The 18,984-nt window shown below is 38.6% G+C and overlaps 1 protein-coding gene across 3 annotated transcripts in view; it reads right to left on the minus strand.

The window, feature by feature from the left end:
- PPP2R5E (protein phosphatase 2 regulatory subunit B'epsilon) overlaps positions 1-18,984 on the minus strand; it is a 73,845-nt gene that overhangs the window by 43,215 nt on the left and 11,646 nt on the right. The window contains exon 1 of one of the 3 annotated variants that reach the window (XM_033062450.2): positions 7,350-7,632. The exons of the other annotated variants lie outside the window; for them this stretch is intronic. The gene's annotated coding sequence lies outside the window, so the exon portion shown is untranslated. Of the gene's footprint in view, positions 1-7,349; positions 7,633-18,984 lie in introns of those variants that run through there. 3 annotated transcript variants of the gene reach the window in all.

The following is an 18,984-nucleotide window of genomic DNA, read 5'->3' on the forward strand; positions in this document are numbered from 1 at the left end:
CTCTTTTGAACAGAAACTTTTAATTTTGCTTCTTGAAGCCTAAATGGGATAGGCATTTTATCTCCCTGACATGGTTCTACAGATCAAAGACCTAATTTCAGAATATTTATAATTGTCTAAAGAACAACCTTTATCATAACCTTGCACTAGCATGATGAATGTGGACTTTCTTTCAGAGACCTTTACCTCTGAGCTCTTTAAAAACACTGAAGAAAATAATGCAGAGTTTTTAGGCAGAACATTGTTTACTTGCTTGTGTGCAAATCCATCATAGGGGGTTTTGTCCCTCAGAAATGCTGTCTGCTCCTGGACAGACAAATATATCTCATGATCACAGGGCCTTGGCACCTGAATTTCTCTAGAAGCTACTCAGACCCTCTGCAACATCACTATTAGTCTACAACAGCACACTGCTGTTAAAAATAAATATTTTACCCATAACAAATCAAAAGTTCCGTATCATAACCAAAGTTATAGCTCTGCTGGGTTTTGAGTCACTTTGCAAAGCCTTCTTAGTTTAGACTGTTACAAACATTAACCAGACATAACAGTTTAGGCATTAAATATAATTAAAACATTTCCTCTGTGGTTACCAAACAATACCCTTCATCATCAACTGCTACCCTCTCTACCTCTTCCAAGCTACTCATTAGTTAAGCTGCTTCTCTGTTGAAGATGATAAACTGAAATTAGATTTCCAGCAATACTTATCCCCAGCTGTGCTGTGGTCACAAATTTCATCTTGAAGGTGGCACTCTGGCCAAACTGAATGTTACTCTGGTTCATTACAACTGTGATTACACCTTTGCTCTAATTGGCAGAAAGTTCATTGCTTACCAGTGAAGGGAAAAAAAAATCACATTGGTTATGTGTTCCACAAAAAATTAACGGAGAAAAACTCAGTGTGTTCTGCAGGTTTATGCAAATATAAGTAACTCTAAAAGTGAGGTGATCTAAATATGCTACTGGTAAATTAGCATAACACTTTTAAAGGATTTTAATAGAACCTTTGCAAGTACAGATGAGCAAACATGCTTTGTATCTGTCCAAAGGAATACACAGATCACACCTTCCCTGGCTTGCCCATACTTTTCAGAAAGCAGCCAGCTCACTACTGGACCACTAGTGAGAAGTCTTCAACTCACACACATCCTTTGTATTTAAAGATAGGAGTTCAGGTGCATCCCTCATGCCTTCTCTTTCATCTAATTCACTTATTGCTAAATACTGAGTGAAGCAAGCCATTCACAATAAAATTGAGTATTTTAAGTTATTCCCTCCACTGGACTGAGGTTTATCAAGAGAAGGCAGACAGCATCCTAGGTTCTCTTTACACTCAGGCTGTTCCAGCAGGCACATATACAGATGGTCCTTTCCCAATCCAATAGCTAACATACAGCCAAAGTAGGTCAGTGGGCAACAAAAGAGTTTTTAACTATACTAATCCAACAGCTTCAGTATCCTGTGAAAACACAGAGAAGGACCATCGAAGCTCTTGTGGTCCCAGGACTAAGTTGTGACTGTAAAGGCTAGAAAGCAAAATCCCAGCCCATCCAGTTCTCCTCCCTGTACCTCACATGGTACTTAATTATTTAGTCTCAGAGATTCCAGCAGTAGTCAGCTAACTGCCTTCAAGCAAACCAACTGCAGCATCACTGGTGTGTGACTTACTCCTGCCTCTGACAGAGGCATTAATGTATCAATCTGAACAGAGGAGCTAACAATCTAGGGAGATGCACACCCACACCTCTGGTTCCTGTCATTTTCAGAGGATGCTACAGCTTGTTTCGTTTTCATATCAATGCCAGCCTTACGCTCTTGTCAAATGAGAGTAAGAACTCAGCTCAGGAATTCCTTTGGCAGCAGAGGCCTGCTGGTTTGAGGGTCTAATTTGGTTTTGCTTTTTGCCATTCCTCTGGGCTGCTCCTACCTGTGCCTGTTCATGGCATTTCTCACAGTCCTGTGCTACTCCTGTAACACTCCTTTCTGAAGGGTGCCTCCTTCTCCTGTTTCTCTCAGTCTACAGCTGAAGACCTCCTCCAAGCCAGCCCCCAGTTTCTCCAAATGCCATCCTATTTTTACCTAGGCACTGCCTTCTCATCCGGATGCTGCTAATTGGCCCCTTAGTCACAACTGGAAAAGTAACCTGGCTGAGTAACTCTTTCTGAGCTGCTGCATTGAGGAATCTGTATGTCTCACATTCATTCACACAAGGAAGTTTCCAGTAAATTTGTTCCAGAGTTTAACATAAATTAACCAGGATTTAGCATCTAAGATTTTACAGCAGTGTCACTTACAATTTAATTTTTTTTTAAATAATAGCCTTCCTGCACAAGACATTTAAAGTTCTAAATCCTTAAGAAAGCGCCATAAAAACCAAGAGATAACTGCAGTACTAGAGATCAACTTTACCCAGCCTATTCACCAGTTGGTTTTTTTTCCCCACTTATTACCTACACCAACCTGCAAACTTGCAAGGATTACTCAAATTACAGAAAACCCATGTAAATTTAGATTTTTTGAAGACTGAAGCAAGCAAAGACAATACACACATGAAACCAACCCATTCTGAGGAGGGTGCTTTTCCATATGGACTTCTTTCTTATGTTGGCTATACAGCTACAAAGTGATGCTTCAGACATCTCAGTGAGCTCTCCTTGTTTCTCAATCACTTTGCTGATGAAAAGTTGAAACATCTTGGAATTTCCTCCCAACTATTCTGCTACTGTACAGTTATCAACCAAATTGGTACGAACAGGAAAAACAGATCATGAGAAAGACTAGTTAGGCAGTTTTTACTAGGAAAACACTGGAGAAAAACATAACTAAATTATCTGACTTCATCCTTAATTATTTGACAGCCTTTGTAATATTTCATTATTCCACTAAAAAGCCAAATTTAAATGCTTGGTATTAAAAGCCATTACTTTAGAAATGCAGTACATAATTAGAAAATTACCATTTTATTAAGAGACCTTGACTCATTTTTACTAATAAAGACCACAATCATTTAATATTAATATAATGAATCCCTTCTAGAAATTCTGAGTTTACCACAGACAAACACATCATGTGTTTTTGACAACATGAATGCAACTCTCAGATATCCTGAATATCATCTGTAGTAACTAAAAGCAGAATTCTGACAGATTAGTAATTCTGGATCCAGCTCAATACTGGCAGGATTGATACGATTTCCTAGGACAAAAGAGAACTCCTGTTCCACCTTATGAAGACAGCTCAGGCTGCCAAGAGTAAAGGGAAGGACCTTCAGCTGTGGATCATTAAGAAACAGGCATTTTTAAAAACGGATGTTTTGGAGAACACAGCATCCGGTAAAGCGATGGAGTACTTTTTCCATGCTGGACTCGAGAGAACTTATAAATCATTTATTCTGCAAATGAGAAACTGAATGCTTCTATGATGGTTTGTTTTGCTGAGAAAGGAACTTCTTTTCACTTGAAATGAAGGCTAAAAGGATCTGCTTTAAATGTGATTCTGCTGAAAAGAAAGAACACATACAACAGACTGCAAAATCCTTGCCCAGCAAGCCACCACCACCATTAGCTGGCACATCCCCACTTTCCACTCTCACATTAGTGTGGTTTGGCTGGGGTTATTTCTCTTTTTAAAGGAACAGCTCCATATGGCTGTGTACAGGCTTGGTCCTGACTGAGGACTCAAGCCACAGAGCCAGGACTTGAGTTAATTACAGAACAGTTGTGCACATCTCTGGGGTCAAACACATGTAGGCACCTCAAAACCAATGAGGAATCTCTGTTTGCCACGACATCCAGGGCCTGGAGAGAGCAACAAGTGAGCAGAGGGAGAACAAGATCCCATAGGACACACAGAGCCCATCACAGGAGCACCAGGCAACCTGGGCTCTAGGACGCAGCTCAAGAGCATCCCTCTCACTTCAACTCCCAAACCTCATGGTTGTTCATCCAAGATGATGGAAAAAATGTGTGGTAGTTTCTAGCTGTGGACAAAACTGTGATGGGACAGACATGGTCACTCCTAGTTACATACTCCAACTCTCCAATGGTTCAGGAATACACAAATAGTTTTTGCCCAAGCAAAGGCCTGATGATTTTTTCATCATTTTACAGGAGACTCCTTTCATCCAATCTCTGAGGCAGACATCCTCTCTCACTGCACACAGTCTAACCTGGCATCCAGGCTGCCCTGGTCTAATGCAAGGTTTCAATCAGGATTCAGAAAGGCAGAAGAAATTAAAAAGGTTGCTTGAATAATGAAGAGGAAAATGACAGGTTCTTCTGCTTTGGGCACTACTCTTCCCGCTCTGAGATAATCCTTCCTTGAGGCACCAGCACCACTTTAGGGCACTCATGGGGCAAGTATTTACTCTTGGCCCTCCCTTCAATAGCTCAGATATCTGAGAAAAAAATCAAATTATTCCAAAATTCAACCAGCTGGTAGACAGAAGTAAGCTCAGGCATAGGCATTTTGATTAAAGTCATTGTAAGGCAAACAAAGCTGTAATATTATACAGTAGTGTATTACTGTAGGTTCAGGAATAAAATTTTATTATCATTTCTCCACATCCACACTATCTGCAAGGAACAACACAAAGCAAGTTGAGAATTTTCTTGTTTCCAGAGTTATGAAGTGCTTGGACTTTAAGAGCAGAGGGAAAAGCGGCTGAGCTCTCATGGCAAGCTCAGACAGCGCAGTTTGCCAGCAGCACTTCCCCCTCTCTCAGCTGCAGAATAAATGGGCTGGAGCAGAGCTGCCTCTGCCCCTCTGTGCTCATCCCACCCCTCCTGGTATCAGCTCCAGCTCCCTGCCCTGCACCTGATACAGCTCCTCTTATACAACAGGTCTGGCCAGTTCCTCTCTGCTTCCTCATTCTGTGACGGAGTAACAAACTTCCCTGGCTTTTCCTCCTTCCCCCATCATCCCACCTTTTACTTGGCACCACCTCACAAGCTGCCATTAACCCTTCAATTCCAGGTAAACCCTACAATATCATTGGTCATTTTCTAGTTTTGGGCTTCCTGACCCCTTAAAGCAAACAAAAAACAACCAACTAAGCACATCAACAACAAAGAACAGGAAGTTTATTTTCTCATTGTAAGTAATGAACTCACTGAAATCTGTAGGAAGAAGTTTAGAACTATTTGAAAATGTTTAGGGGGGGACAAAAGAAAAACAAAACCACCCTGTGACCACAGTAGATGTCTGACTTACAGACATTGAAACTCCTATGTTTTCTTAATGTCCACGGGGGAAAATACACAGGAGGTGTATGAAATTCCCACTGGACTGGTATGTTGAAACTAACTTACTTTTTTATTATATTATAAGCAATGCTGATGTCCTTTCTTAAACCCAACTGAAACACATCATTTCATTCCTATGAAAAATATTTAAGAACACATTACTGGAACAAAAATTTCTGGATGTATAACTTTCACATAAAAACTTTGAAAACTCTAATTTTACTTTCTATTTTAAGTAAATTTTACCTTTATTCTGAGCATAATTCTCTACCTCCAATAGGAGAGGAACCAACTCAGGCCCTGGAATGCTCAATGACAACTTCAAAACTTGTCTTCAGCCAAAAGATGGGCAAAAGATAAACTGAAAAATCTCTTTTGGATTAGAATACTAATACAGTCCCCCTTAATATCCTTCAACACAATGAACAGCTCTTGCTTTATTAAAATGTTACCACAAAACACACCAGCCAGAGTAACACAAATATTAACACTCACCTTCCTTCACCTTTCAAATACTGAACCTGATTCAGCAATCCTTACTCAGGCAAAGTGCTTATATAATCAAATGAGAATTGTTTCTGAACATCACAAAAACTGGTCTTAATTCTGAAACACAGGAGAAACTGCTGGAATGTGGGGACTGATCCTACACTTCTTCAGATTTTGGGCCTCTCAAGCCTAGGAGAACTCTGCAGATAGGATCAGATTATATGTTGATTTGATTTCCACCCACTGTCTCAAAGCTCTAAAAACCAGAAACAAAAGTATCACTTTAAAAAAGTAAGGCTCAGCTTTCCTCTGACTCCACTGCTTTGCTACAGCAAGCATAGATGAAATATTCTTAAACGGTATCAGCTGCTAAAGTAGTCAACTTAAGCTATAAACCAAACCAAAAAGCATCCTACTTGAAACTTAGAGCCTAAAACATAAATCACTAGGAAAAGTAAATAAAACAACACCCCACCAAAAAGGAATCCCTAACACCTTATCCTTTGTTCATGCAAGAAAATTTCAGAATTAGTCACACAAAGCTGTATTTCAGAAAATACACCTTTTAACTATATAAGAAAATACAATAAAAATTTCTTATTTTTACAGACCTCTCCAAATTGAAGAGCATTACCTTCATTACATCCACAAGATGAATATTTCCACAAGATGAATATGAAATTTCCCTCAACAAAGCACTCCAAAAACCATCCCTCCTTTTAACCTGAGTGTTTACTGAAGGTATGTTTAGAAGCCTATAGCCTAATTCACTTGTCTAACGAGTGAATTATATTCATAACTGGATGGTGATTAACACCAAACAACCCAACGCTCACACAAACAGCACAGCAAATCATTCTTTTCAAACTGCCAATCGCTGAGGTCAAAACATTCATGCTTTTAAGTCAAATTACAATCAACTTCCTCCCCACCCATTCTATTATTTCTTATTCATGCATTGACAAGAGCATGGAAGCCACTTCACAAAAAATCATAAGTCTCTTGGAAGAACCTACACTATTTAAAAACCAGAAGAGGGAAAGGGCTTCTTGATTTTTAGAAGCAAAACAAAGAAAAAATAACAAAAAAAAAACCAAACAAACAAAACCCAGTCAAATTTAGTTTCCACTTTGATTTGTTTTAGACTGTTCCTTTTATCCTCTCATCATTTTATCCTCTACAGTGCCCCTCAACTAAACCACCTTCAGGATCAAGCCAAACATTTGTTTTCTATTCCACTTTTTTTTCCCAGAAGTTATCCTGACTAATAGAGCAACACTTTGAATTACAAGCAATTCACTGAGTTTAGTTCTGGTGTCTGAGGAGATGTTAGGTTTAGATTTTTAAACTGTAGTTGTTAAAAAAATTGAGGAAATATTAAAAAAATGCTGCTTTTCTCTTCTCTTGGAATTCAGGTTCATGCTAGAGCCACTCTATCTTTCCAAACTATGTTAATGTAATCAAGTATTTTCCAACAAAATATTATCAACTTCCTTGAAACACCACTTCAGACAGCAGAGGGAAGACAACACTGTGAAGGACTTGTGAGAGCTGGAGTTTTTGGTGGTGGAGCCTTGCAGCAATCCTGCTGACACAGGTTTGGTTTGTGCTTACCCAGCCTGGATCCTCAGGGCAGCCCAGCCGAGGGAGCCACGGCCATGGTCCGGCTCCGCGGCTCCTCGCTGGCTCCAACTTCAGCCCAGTTTTCCTGGATAAACACAGGTCCTTTCATCATCTGCATAGTCCCAGCCTCGCTGATTGCTGCACTGCAATACCAGTGCCTCGGTGAGTTTTCTTCCCTGAATTATGGCCACGTAGAACATGACCGGGGGTGTGCCAAACAAGATGATTAAGCAGCAAAATATGACAAGGCGTGAGTTATATTATTAATATTCCTATCTAGCACTAGCCACAGAAACGAGGGCTTTGTGCAGCCAATAGCAGCTGTGCACAAAGCAAGCTCCTCCACTCTGACTCGCTTTCAAAATAAGAGCAACTATTTCTTTTCAGCAATTTTATTCTTTGGTTGCTTCGGCACTGAGCTGTATTTCAGCAGTTTACAAATTGCTTCCTTTTTCAAACTCTACCTTGAGACAGCGTTGGAGGAAACTCTTAAAAAGGCAGTCTCGAATTGCGAGCCTTTATTTTCAGAGAACAGGAGCATAACCATTTTTCAACAAGATATATTGAACAGCAATTCACTGATATAAACATTTCATATATTTAAGAATAGATAGATATATCAAATCTCTATAAATTTCAGATTCATCAGCGCATTGTTTCATGTTTCCAAACTTATTAAGGAATAAATCAAAAAGCAAGTTTTAAGGAGTTCATGAAAAATAATAAAACATCCAGAAAACCTTATTTAACCTTTTTTTTTTTGCTTTCCTTTTTTTCTTTTTTTTGGATGTATGAATATGTAACACATGACAATAAATTACTGCATGCTGCACTACCAAATTAGTAGAATAAACACTGAAAGCCCACACATATGAATTTTTTGATGCCATAAAACATCATGTCACAGTGTAGGGATGTGATGCTCAATACTCCATAAGAAAAGGCATTTGCTACTGAACTCCTTTCAGCTGGTAATGAGGATCTACAATGCATGTGGTATCAGCCCTGTCTTCAGCAGTAAACAAAAGAAGGGAGAAAGGGCAGGCAAAGATAGCTGTGCTCAGTCAGGAAGTGAGAAAATAGAAGAGCTTAAGCAGGATCTCAGTTTAAAATTATTTTAACGCTATGGCCTTTCTTTAACCTGGTGAGGCTTCCTCAAATGTGCTAAGGAGAGGAAAAAGATCCGGTGAAGCAACAAAATGAACTATGGATTTCAGGTAAAAATTTTTGAAAACCGTAAGAGTACACTACTCTTAGGAAAAAAAATAATTTTGCATAATAAAATCAGGAATTACTGTATTATATTAAACCCCAGAATAACTAATTTCAAAATTTTATTCCTAAAAATAAAATGGAATCTGATTGAAAAGCAAAGGACTTCATGCTCAAAATGAACCAAGGAAGCAACACTGCTCCAGTCTGGATACTTGAATTTCACTAGGCACTTCATCACCTCTAATCAAGACTTTTTAAAATGCTTGTGATAGTCTCATTTTTGAAGAGAAAAACAGAAATAATTCAATCAGATTTGTTTCTATTAAAATAAAATTAGAGCAATCTTTCAGTTACTTAGCTGTAATAAAAGCAGTGAATCTGAAAGAGTTAGCATAATGTCGTGTGCAATTTTTATCTTGTTTTTCCTCAAACATGACAATAATAACTTTTTTTTAAAGACTGTCATTTTTATGCTGTATTACTCACAAGACACCAATGTAAAAGAACGCTGAGAAATAAAGAGTCAGATTAAAATCATCCATTAATTCTCCATGCCCAACTGGAGACATCCTGATATTTCTGGATGCTTATTTAGCACTGTGTGATAGTCAGGACTAGCTCCCACCAAGTTCACTTGCACTTTGAGTCATCATCCATTCTGTAAATCACCACCTCGTGTTTCAGGCTGAGCAGCAAAACCAGCAAGTGAGCAGCTCTCAACAGCTAGCAGAGATTCACCCAAGATACAAAGAGCAGAGGAAACAACAGAGCTAACTCCTCCAAGGAAACATCCCACCAGTCTAACTCAGGAAAGCCTCACTTTTCTTCCCAAACTCCTTCCCGCCTTTCCAACAACTTTTACAGCTTCAGAAGTGGGAAAAGCTGGGATCTTAGAGCTGCAGATTTAGGAAACTGCAAGCTGGAAGAGGCTACCAAGGCAGGTAGTTTAACCTAAATTAACCCAGTCCCTATGATTTCCTACAGAAGCAACCCTCCACAAATAAATCTGGTAACATGTGCTCAACTACAGCATGTAGTCATGACTTTTGGGAAACTCACAGAGAATTTATCATCCATTTAAGCAGCTCCTGCCAGCACAGATTTTCCCTCACTACTAAAACCACATGGCTCCTGCTTTAGCTGACAGCATCACTACTTCTTCTATTTAACAAGTATTTCCTCCCCATAACACACTATGCCCATATCTGCCCACGAGCCTTTTAATAAACTATTCAAAATTATTTTTTTAAATTGTATTGCATAAGGCATTTTCTCTGGGTTTTCCATTATTTAATGGGTCTACATCTCTCTCATCCTCCTACAGCTCCTGCAAGTTTGGCCATGATGCATCCTCATATTGATCTTACCAGAGCCCCAACCAGATCTAACAACGATGCCTGTCACACCTCAGAGGAAACAAATCACCCTCATCTGCTCCAGGAGGATGACACACGTACACTCTGGTTAATAACAGATGCTAAAATGCCTGCTCATCCTTAATTATGATAACCCATCTAGCTGTTACACACAGAGGAATCTCTGCTGTCTCAGAACTCAGAACACTGGGTTGGTGTTCAGAGACAAGGCAAAAAGCTGACCTAGGGCACAAACACCACGCCTGGCAAACAGCAAGGGAGCACTAGGGGAGTTCTCAAGCACCACTTCATGTGAGTAAACGTGCACTCTTTCAGAAATACATTTTTATAAACTCTGAAAAACACCCCTGAAATTTAAGAAACTGTATACAGCTATTTTAGGCACATTACTGTATAGTGTAGTAGCAAAAAAAAAAAAAAAAAAAAGTAACCAAACAACAAAGAATGTATTTAAAAATTGAAAAAACTACTTTGTCTCAAAAGTAGAACTAGCAGGCAAGACAGATCAACACAGACTCACTGAAAAATCTCCTGTAATTTCTTTGCCTCACTTTAAAAGTGAATAATATCTTTTTTTTCTTTCATGTGATTTTGATAAAGTCTCCTAGGTTTTAGTTAAATTTGCCTACAATGAAATGATCATTTCTAGAATAAGTAGGCCATGGAAAACTCCATGTTCCATTTAGATTCAAACAAGAGATTGTCAGTCATTTGAATATTATTTTGTGGCTCAACTTGAACTTTGAGTGTGACATGCTGAAAAGATAATGTTTTTCTCTGGTTTCTATAGCACCTGCTAGAAGCTTCAGGCACACAAAATCAAACCTATTCCAAAGGTACAAAACATTAATCACCTCTTTTGACATTTTGCAGGTTAAGTATTGAACGTGCTCTACTGGAAACGCTTTGTTACCCACACGTGTGCAAACCTCTGCTTCAGAAGCAAAACTATCTCCCTTGAAGTTAACTATTTAATAACCTGGCACAGAGATCCTCTCATCAACTCTTCCCATGGAACAGGTCACAAAAGGAACCCCACTCAGAAATTAATTAGAAGTTTATCCTCCCTGTTAAATCAACTACCCTGCTCCTGAGCAATGGATTCCTAAAGCCTTTTCTCCATGTTTACTCAGGCTGCACACCACCTTCACACTACTTTTATCTCCTCTCTCCATTCCTAAAAGAGAAAATAACAAAAAAAAAAAATGCTGGGATACTTCATTTCATGTCTCCCACACAGCATCTTGCAGGTCAGAAGTGAAATGGCTAAAGAGCCTTTAAACTCTGGCTCAGCAACAGGGTGAGAAACCAGGGCAGCTCCCAGGATTTTCCAACCTGCAGAGGAGGCTCGTGCAGGGATGAAGAAAACTTCCCCTCTTGGATCATCCATGAGGTTCTACACACACCCAGCAGAAAGCCAGTCCTACCACCTCAGTAATGATGCTTATGGTCTTCTTATGGTGCTCCCAAAGGCTGCAGCACAAAATAAACCTTTCAGGTAAATTTTCATTGTGCTATGGCTTAGAAAAATGTCAATAGTAACACTGAGCTTTATGAAAACTTCAGAAAACAACACTCCACATCTTTCAAATAATCATGATCAGAAACAGTATTCCTCCCTTTAAAAATGAAGTTCAAAATGTTGCATAAACTGACATAATTTTTTTAAAAATTGTAAGACAGGTGGGAAGAGAAAGTAGGGCTTGGGGTTGGATTTCTTTTGCCATCCCATCAAGATCAGCAAAATATTTGTAGTTGAACTCTTTATACAACATGAACAGCAGATCACATCCAGACAGTAAGTACCTTTTTAAACTGCAAGTCCTCTGTCATATTTGTCCCACTAATTCTTCCAGTCATTAAATGTCTCTTTTTTTAGGCAAACCTACTAAACAGCTTCTTAATATTTTCAAGTAGTTTTGGTCCAGGTAGCATCTGCCAACCTCTGAGCTACATTTAGCATCCTCCCACAGTTGAAGCCTAACAGACTTCTCTATTGAGACTTAAATCAGCAGCCTCTTTGTCTCCATGCAACTGCTCTTTTACTGAAAATGGTATGGCAGCACAGGGAGCACAATATGAATTTAAGTAGGGAAGCTGGGGGAAAACTTCTTGTCTGAAAGAGAAAAAAAAAAATGAAATCCCACTTGCTTCCTCACTACAAAAAATAAAATGCAGGCCCTCCCTCCCTGCAGCCATATGGATGCCATCAGAGTGGCACATGCAGGTGGCAAAACAGACATTTCAGTGCTCAGAATCACTCACTGTCCTGTCAGCCAGTTCCCATCCCTTCCAGGGAAAGGATCAGACAGAATCATTTTTAAGGGCCATGTTTTCTACAAGGTTGTTTTTTTTTTCTACAAAAGAAATCTCTACTCATGTAAATAAGCTTCCCTGCAATTTACATCCCCTCACAGGATTGTCCTAAATTTTGAGTACAGCATACTGAAATTCCACACTAACTTTTTTCTTCTGTTTAGTATTAGAAGCCTGTGGGTTTCTCAGTATTATGCATGTTATTATAAGAACAAACATTAGGACTGATGAGCCAGATTTACTTAACATTGCTCATCTCCTTGCTTCTTCTACAATATGAAACCAGGAATATTTGTGTTTAACACCAACTACTTAAAAAAACCAAAAAAAAAATAGAAATATTTGTGGACTTTGAAGCCAGGCCTGCTGTGCAGAGTGGCTTCATTAACAAAAGACTGTGTTGTGCAAGTAGGCCATTTGACATGGTCATTACATTTATTCCCCCAAACACCTTATAAAATCAGATTATTTATGACTAGGTGAAATGACAAATCCATCATCCCCTAACAAATGGTACCTAATACCTTTTATTAGACAAACACAGACACCTGATCTTTGGCAACTTCTTTTATTTAAGGATAAAAAATAGTTTTCAGGAGTTTTTCTCCTTCCATTACTCTAAGGAAGCAATCCCACAGAAGCCCTTTGTGCAATCCTTAGCAAAACCTGCACCCCAAAGTGTTAAAGTCACCCTAAACAATTCCAGGACATGCTCATTTCTCCCAGGCACTTCAAGGCACGTGTGTGGATGCACACACCACCTACCTCGTACCCAAGGGTAAATTTGCTCACATTAATGCATCCACTCACTCCCAAGTGGTCAGTGCTAAGAAATGTGCACTCTGCTGTCACGCCACAAAGGTAAACATTTTGAAGTTCAACTTCACACAAGAACAATAAAACAGAAAAGAAATCAATTCCTTTTGCTTAACACTGTAGGAGATGTTTAAGATTAGCCAAGTGGGAAATTTCATCTTTAATTTTATATTACTTAGAGATGATATACTACAAAACCTCTTTGTTACTTATTATTTGTTTATTCCATAGGCATGAAAATATGAGTAGTTCTTTTTTTTACTAGTCATTTCTTTTATGTTATTTGCCAAAATCTATCAATCTGACCTCAGAAGTTTAATCTTCCCAAACTTTATAACCTTAGATACCATCTATCACACTATATCCTCCCCATTTCAAAGATTTAGTTCTGTAGGAGATAAAGTGGATTAAAGACATATTGAGGATTATAGATTATGCAGTTAGAACAAACACAGGCAAGTATTTCAAATAGCTGACCCTACAGAAAGGAATCACATTCTGTTCTCAAGATGATATACCAAAATAGAAAGCACATTCCACTAGGAAAATATTTACTTAATAATTTATCATTTAAGAACTACTACTGTACAAATGAAAGTACAAAAGACAGCATATTGAAATCCACGTGAAGATACATATGTAATGATCACAACACATCTTCCATTTCAATTGAGATTGGATTTACAAAGTTTACTCCATTCCAGTGTAAATCATATTTCACTTTTCCCTCAAAGTCCAGCATTTAAAAGAGATTCCCATTTTTTTGGATAGAAGAGGCTGACATACACAGTGCTGCCAAAAAATCTAGAAATAAAAGGCTAAAAGTCTCCAAGTATCCAACTAGAAAGAAATGCCAGTGAGATGTAAGAATCAATTTAGTCCAGACATTAATAACTTCCCTAATGATCTAATGATTAAAATAGCATATAGATAACATCATCCAAGGATATTAAATAGAGAACTTTGAGTAGCTGTAAAGTCAGAAATAATACAAAGGAACATAAGCAAATTCTTTACATGGCCAGAAAATAATGTGAAATTCAGTTTGGAAAAACATCAGCTAATACATCTGGGAAAAATAATCCCAAATATAGATATTCAATAAGGACAAGAAACCTGGGAAACAACAGTGCAGAAAAACTGCATTAACCCCAATTGTAGCATGAGGAGAAAGGAAAAAAAAAAAAAAAAAAAAAGAGGGAAAAAGGCCAAATTACTTCCCTTTTACCCATTTGACAACTCTCCCAAAATGAAGCACACATGAGTGGGTGCTCTATTCCACTCCTTGTTGCAGCTCTGGACACAACATAGCTCCTGCTCCTTCAGACATTTAAAATTACATGGGCAAAAAATACTATCAAGTACTGAGTGCTTTAGCTTAAAAGACCAACTGTAATGAAAAACAGTCTGTGAATTTTTTATTGTATGTGATGTGGTGTTTTAGAGCTTTTTTTTAATATTTGATATATCAGAGCTCTTTAATCCAGAAGTATAATACCTCTCCAAAAGCAAATAAACATGAAAATATGCTCATTTGCAAACAATTTGCTTTTTATTGACCATGAAGTTTTGGCACATCTCACCACAACTGAAATCACTTTGAAGATTTTGGCTCTCAAATGAATTTTTGCCATAGTGCAATGCCTGTCATGTTGGGAACAACTGTACAAAACAAGGGAAGATAAACCAATGCTGCACTCATGTCAAATGAGGTCACCTTAGAATCTATATGAAGGGCAATCCTCCTCTTTGCAAAGTCCTTGATTAATAAAGTTTCTGCAAGAGGAATGATTGTTCCTTACCAAGCAGAAAATAAGAGAAATTTGCATAGAGGTACTCAAAACCTGCTTCTAGTCATTTTTATTTTCTAGGAATTATGACATTCTTCCATTAGAATATACCAAAAACTTCAGAAAAATACTTTTACATTCTTAATGGAAATTAGAATCTCCCCAATTCCCTTACACTCAGAATCAGCTCAGAAGCATATACAGAAATTCTAAGTAATTTCACGATTATAAGCCGCACCTGATTATAAACTGCAATTCTGAGTGTTGGTAACTTTTCCTTCTTTGTCCATACATAAGCCGCACCTGATTGTAAGCCGCAGGTTACAATATAGAGTGTGATAAAAGGTATCTGTTCTATCACCATCTGTTGAGGGTGGGGGCAGTGATCCTTATCTCCGTGGGAGATATTCTGCTAATGGGCATCCATTGAAACCAGGCAAGGCATTGTTCTTTATCTTTTCACACCCCATCCTTCCTCCAGCCAGTCATTTTCTGCTCATGGCCATTGAGTCCCACTGTGGGACTGATAAAATTATTGCATCCCATTGGGAGTTGCTCCAGCCAGGGGAAAGAGCCCAACATTTCTTACCAAGATAAAAACAGAGGTGTGGGGGACACTAAGGTTGCCCTTTCTCCACTGGACTCCAGAGGAAAACCGGATTTCTCCACATCACCACTGGACCTCCGGAAGGAAACTGCACCTTGTACAGGAGCACTGCTCCAACTGAGCCACATCTGTCACTGCAGGAGGATGCAGCCACCATGGAATGGGACTGCTGCCAACACCCTGCCTGACGGGTGTCAGGTTGTACTCTGACTGTGTCAGGGTTTGGGGTTTGTTTCTTTGTAGTACTGTATTTCTATTTTAATTTCCCTAGTAAAGAACTGTTATTCCTAATTCCCATATTTTTGCCTGAAAGCCCCTTGATTTCAAAATTATAATAATTTGGGAGGGAGGGGGTTTACATTCTCCATTTCAAAGAGAAGTTCCTGCCTTTCTCAGCAGACCCCTGTCCTCCAAACTAAAACAGCAACTTTTTGTTCTTTGTCCATATATAAGTCACACCTGATTATAAGCCGCACTTTGGGTCAGGACCAAAATTTTAGTCAAAATGGTGCGGCTTATAATCGTGAAATTACTGTATTATTTGGGTTTTGTAGATTATTTTTCTGCTCTGAGGGTGGGGATGTTCCCCTCAAGAGTGTTAATTGGAAGATTCTGTCCCACTTGAGATGATGGGATACCTGAACCAAAGCTTAAACCTGGCCCATGAAGCAAGAGCTCCAAATGCTGTTTATTGAACTTGACGGTGCACATTATGGATGTGGTAGTTTAGGGACAAACAGGACAGTAAAAGAACAGGAAGAGAAACAGACTTTTTCTGAGAAATTCAACACATCTCTCTTGCCACTGGAATTTCCTACAGTTATAGAGAGAAAATATTAAAAAATATTAAAAAAGATTCTGACAAGATCATTGGCTCTGTGGCCATCTTTTACTTAAAAGATAGAATCTTTTTTATTTATTATTTGGGACACTTGTTTGTTCTTCCTGAAATTAAAGAAGAGTGTGAAATTTCACTCTGTGACCTGGAATTTCACAGTTAATAGGAGGATGGAGTAAACATAACCTCAAGTACTTTGTTCTTCTCTCCTTCCTTGCCACGATTCCCGCTGACTCATGGCAATGAAGTGTTTAGAATTTTTCCAGAAGCCTTTTCACTGCCTGGCTTATGCCTAACCCACAGTACAGAAGTCATTTACTCATTTCTCTAATATTAGGAGACTCACAGCAGATCTTTTTACTTGTGACTACAGAGATTTAATCTGGCAGCTCAGATCATATTCTAAAGCAATTTAGAGCAACAGACACTTCTGAGATTATGGTACCCAAAACACAGGCTAACAACCACTCAGAAAAGCTGACTGCTTGAGGGTCATCTAAAAAGCCCTGCATCCCAACCCTGTCCCACATATATAATGGATCTGCTCCCACATCTTTGTCATCCAGCCATACCAACCATTTATCCAAGAGCCAAGCCTAGGTGCTAGAACTCTAGTCATGGTCTCCATTACTTAAGGTACACAATTTTGGAGCTGCTCTTGTCAGAGGGAGTAAGAACCACTTCTTTCCATCAGCCTTCCTAGCCCTAAAAGGAGAAACTGAAACAGCATCTAGTCCAGAGCAAAATACTTGTTAAAGTCTGGGTGCAGTCAAAACAGCTACAAATTTGTAACTACGATTCCCTATTAAAGACAAATCACAGCACTAGCTATTTTTCTCTCGCTCTCTCTGCCTTTCTGCATCTTTTCATTCTTTCTGCACTTTTTAAAGATGAATAAAAACTTCAAGCACTGCACTTTCTTAGGACCAGTGAAGAAGGAGGTTTTGTTTCCTAGTAAACAAGAGGGGAAAAAAAGCAAGAAATACTCACAAGAGTGCATGGGGAAGAAAGGAAAATTATTGCATTAATAACAGATATGAAAGACTGTCTTGCAGCAAGGTCTGATTACTGCAAGAGGTAGGATGGAGCTGGCATGTTCTTCCAGGGTGGATCTCCATCCTGACAGGTCTAGTCTTGCCTCCAGAAATGCACACAAACAACCACTGCAACACATGGATGGAGCTGAAGATGAGCAAACCATTTTTTTCCTGTATAAATACAGCCAATATTATTATTTTGAATTTGTTAACAACCTCTGCAATCCCCTCCACCTGGAGTGGTCATTTTACCACGTGTGAGTTTTATCACCCTCTTGTGGAAAAATACCTTCTCGTATCAGTCAGAGGGTGCAGGAAGGAAAAGAAGTGGGAGTAAGGAAAGCAGTGATAAGGAACAAGGGATGGGCTGGGTGGAATAAAGGGAAAGTGAAGGAGAACCAAGATGACACAGTACCAACTCAACTTCTTCAAAAAGCTATCCCAAAAATGTTATTTGAAAACACCAAGAGAGCGAGCTGCCAAATTTACTCTCCCTTGGTAACACTGACAATATTCAACCAGTAAGTTTTGTTCTCTACAGCAATTCAAGTATTATCTCAGCTGCAATCACCATCTTTTGCATTTTTTTTCACACATAGATGGGAAAACATATTCTCTACAAACAGTTTTGAACAGTTAACTTTATATGAAATCAGAAAACACTAACTACACTTTCTAATTTATACATACTGCACATAACATCTATGTCCTGCTGTTGGAATGTGAAAGTGGAAAGCACATGAGCAAAACCTGCCAAGAAAACTAATGCAAGTTTATGAGTTCACAGTACATCCTACTGGGTAACATAAAGGAAAAATAAGAATATTCAATTCTTCTAAAATCTGAAATCATCCTTCCCTCAATCTCTGACTATCCACAATATCAATTTGTAATAGGAGAAATTTAAGTTGCAGTAGATTTCCTGAAAGTCATAACAACATTAAACTCATGACACTGCAAAACGTAGAAATCCCGAACAACAGAAGCACACCTCAGACTAGGTAGCTATACCACAAGCATTAAGAAAAAATACATCACACACAATGTATCCTAAAACTTCTTGAAAACCTTCCAGGAATCCCACAGAAAACTACAGACCACATCCAACACAAGTTACAGTTACTTCTTCTTAATGACACCAAAATTTTTTTCTGATACTCCTTAAGCAGTCAGAAACTCACTAACAATTCTAATGACATATCTCCTTAACCTTATGATAAAAAATACCCATAGAAATGCTTCCCCCAACACCCAAACTACATTTTTGTCCAGGTAGCCTTCATAATTGATAACCATGCAATTTACATTTATTTCATAGTTTTAATCAAAATCTGACAGCAAAGAACTTCCCCAGACAACACACTTAACCTTATTCTTATTCAACTTAACCTTATTCTTTACGATGGTATCTGATTTTTCAGAATAAAAATTGCTCTGAGTAGTTGATCATATCTCCTGCTGGGGGTCAAGCTCTAAAAGTGAAACATTCAACCAGCAGGGGCACACAGGGGTCAGCATTTACTCATCACCCCTGAGATACCACAGGGTTTATTTCAACTCCTGCAAAATACCTTCAAATAAGGACAGCTCAATCTTCAACTCATGTTTTGCAGGGGATGCACCATTTCCAA

This window comes from Catharus ustulatus, chromosome 6 (assembly GCF_009819885.2).
Source record: "Catharus ustulatus isolate bCatUst1 chromosome 6, bCatUst1.pri.v2, whole genome shotgun sequence".
Classification (NCBI taxonomy): domain Eukaryota; kingdom Metazoa; phylum Chordata; class Aves; order Passeriformes; family Turdidae; genus Catharus; species Catharus ustulatus.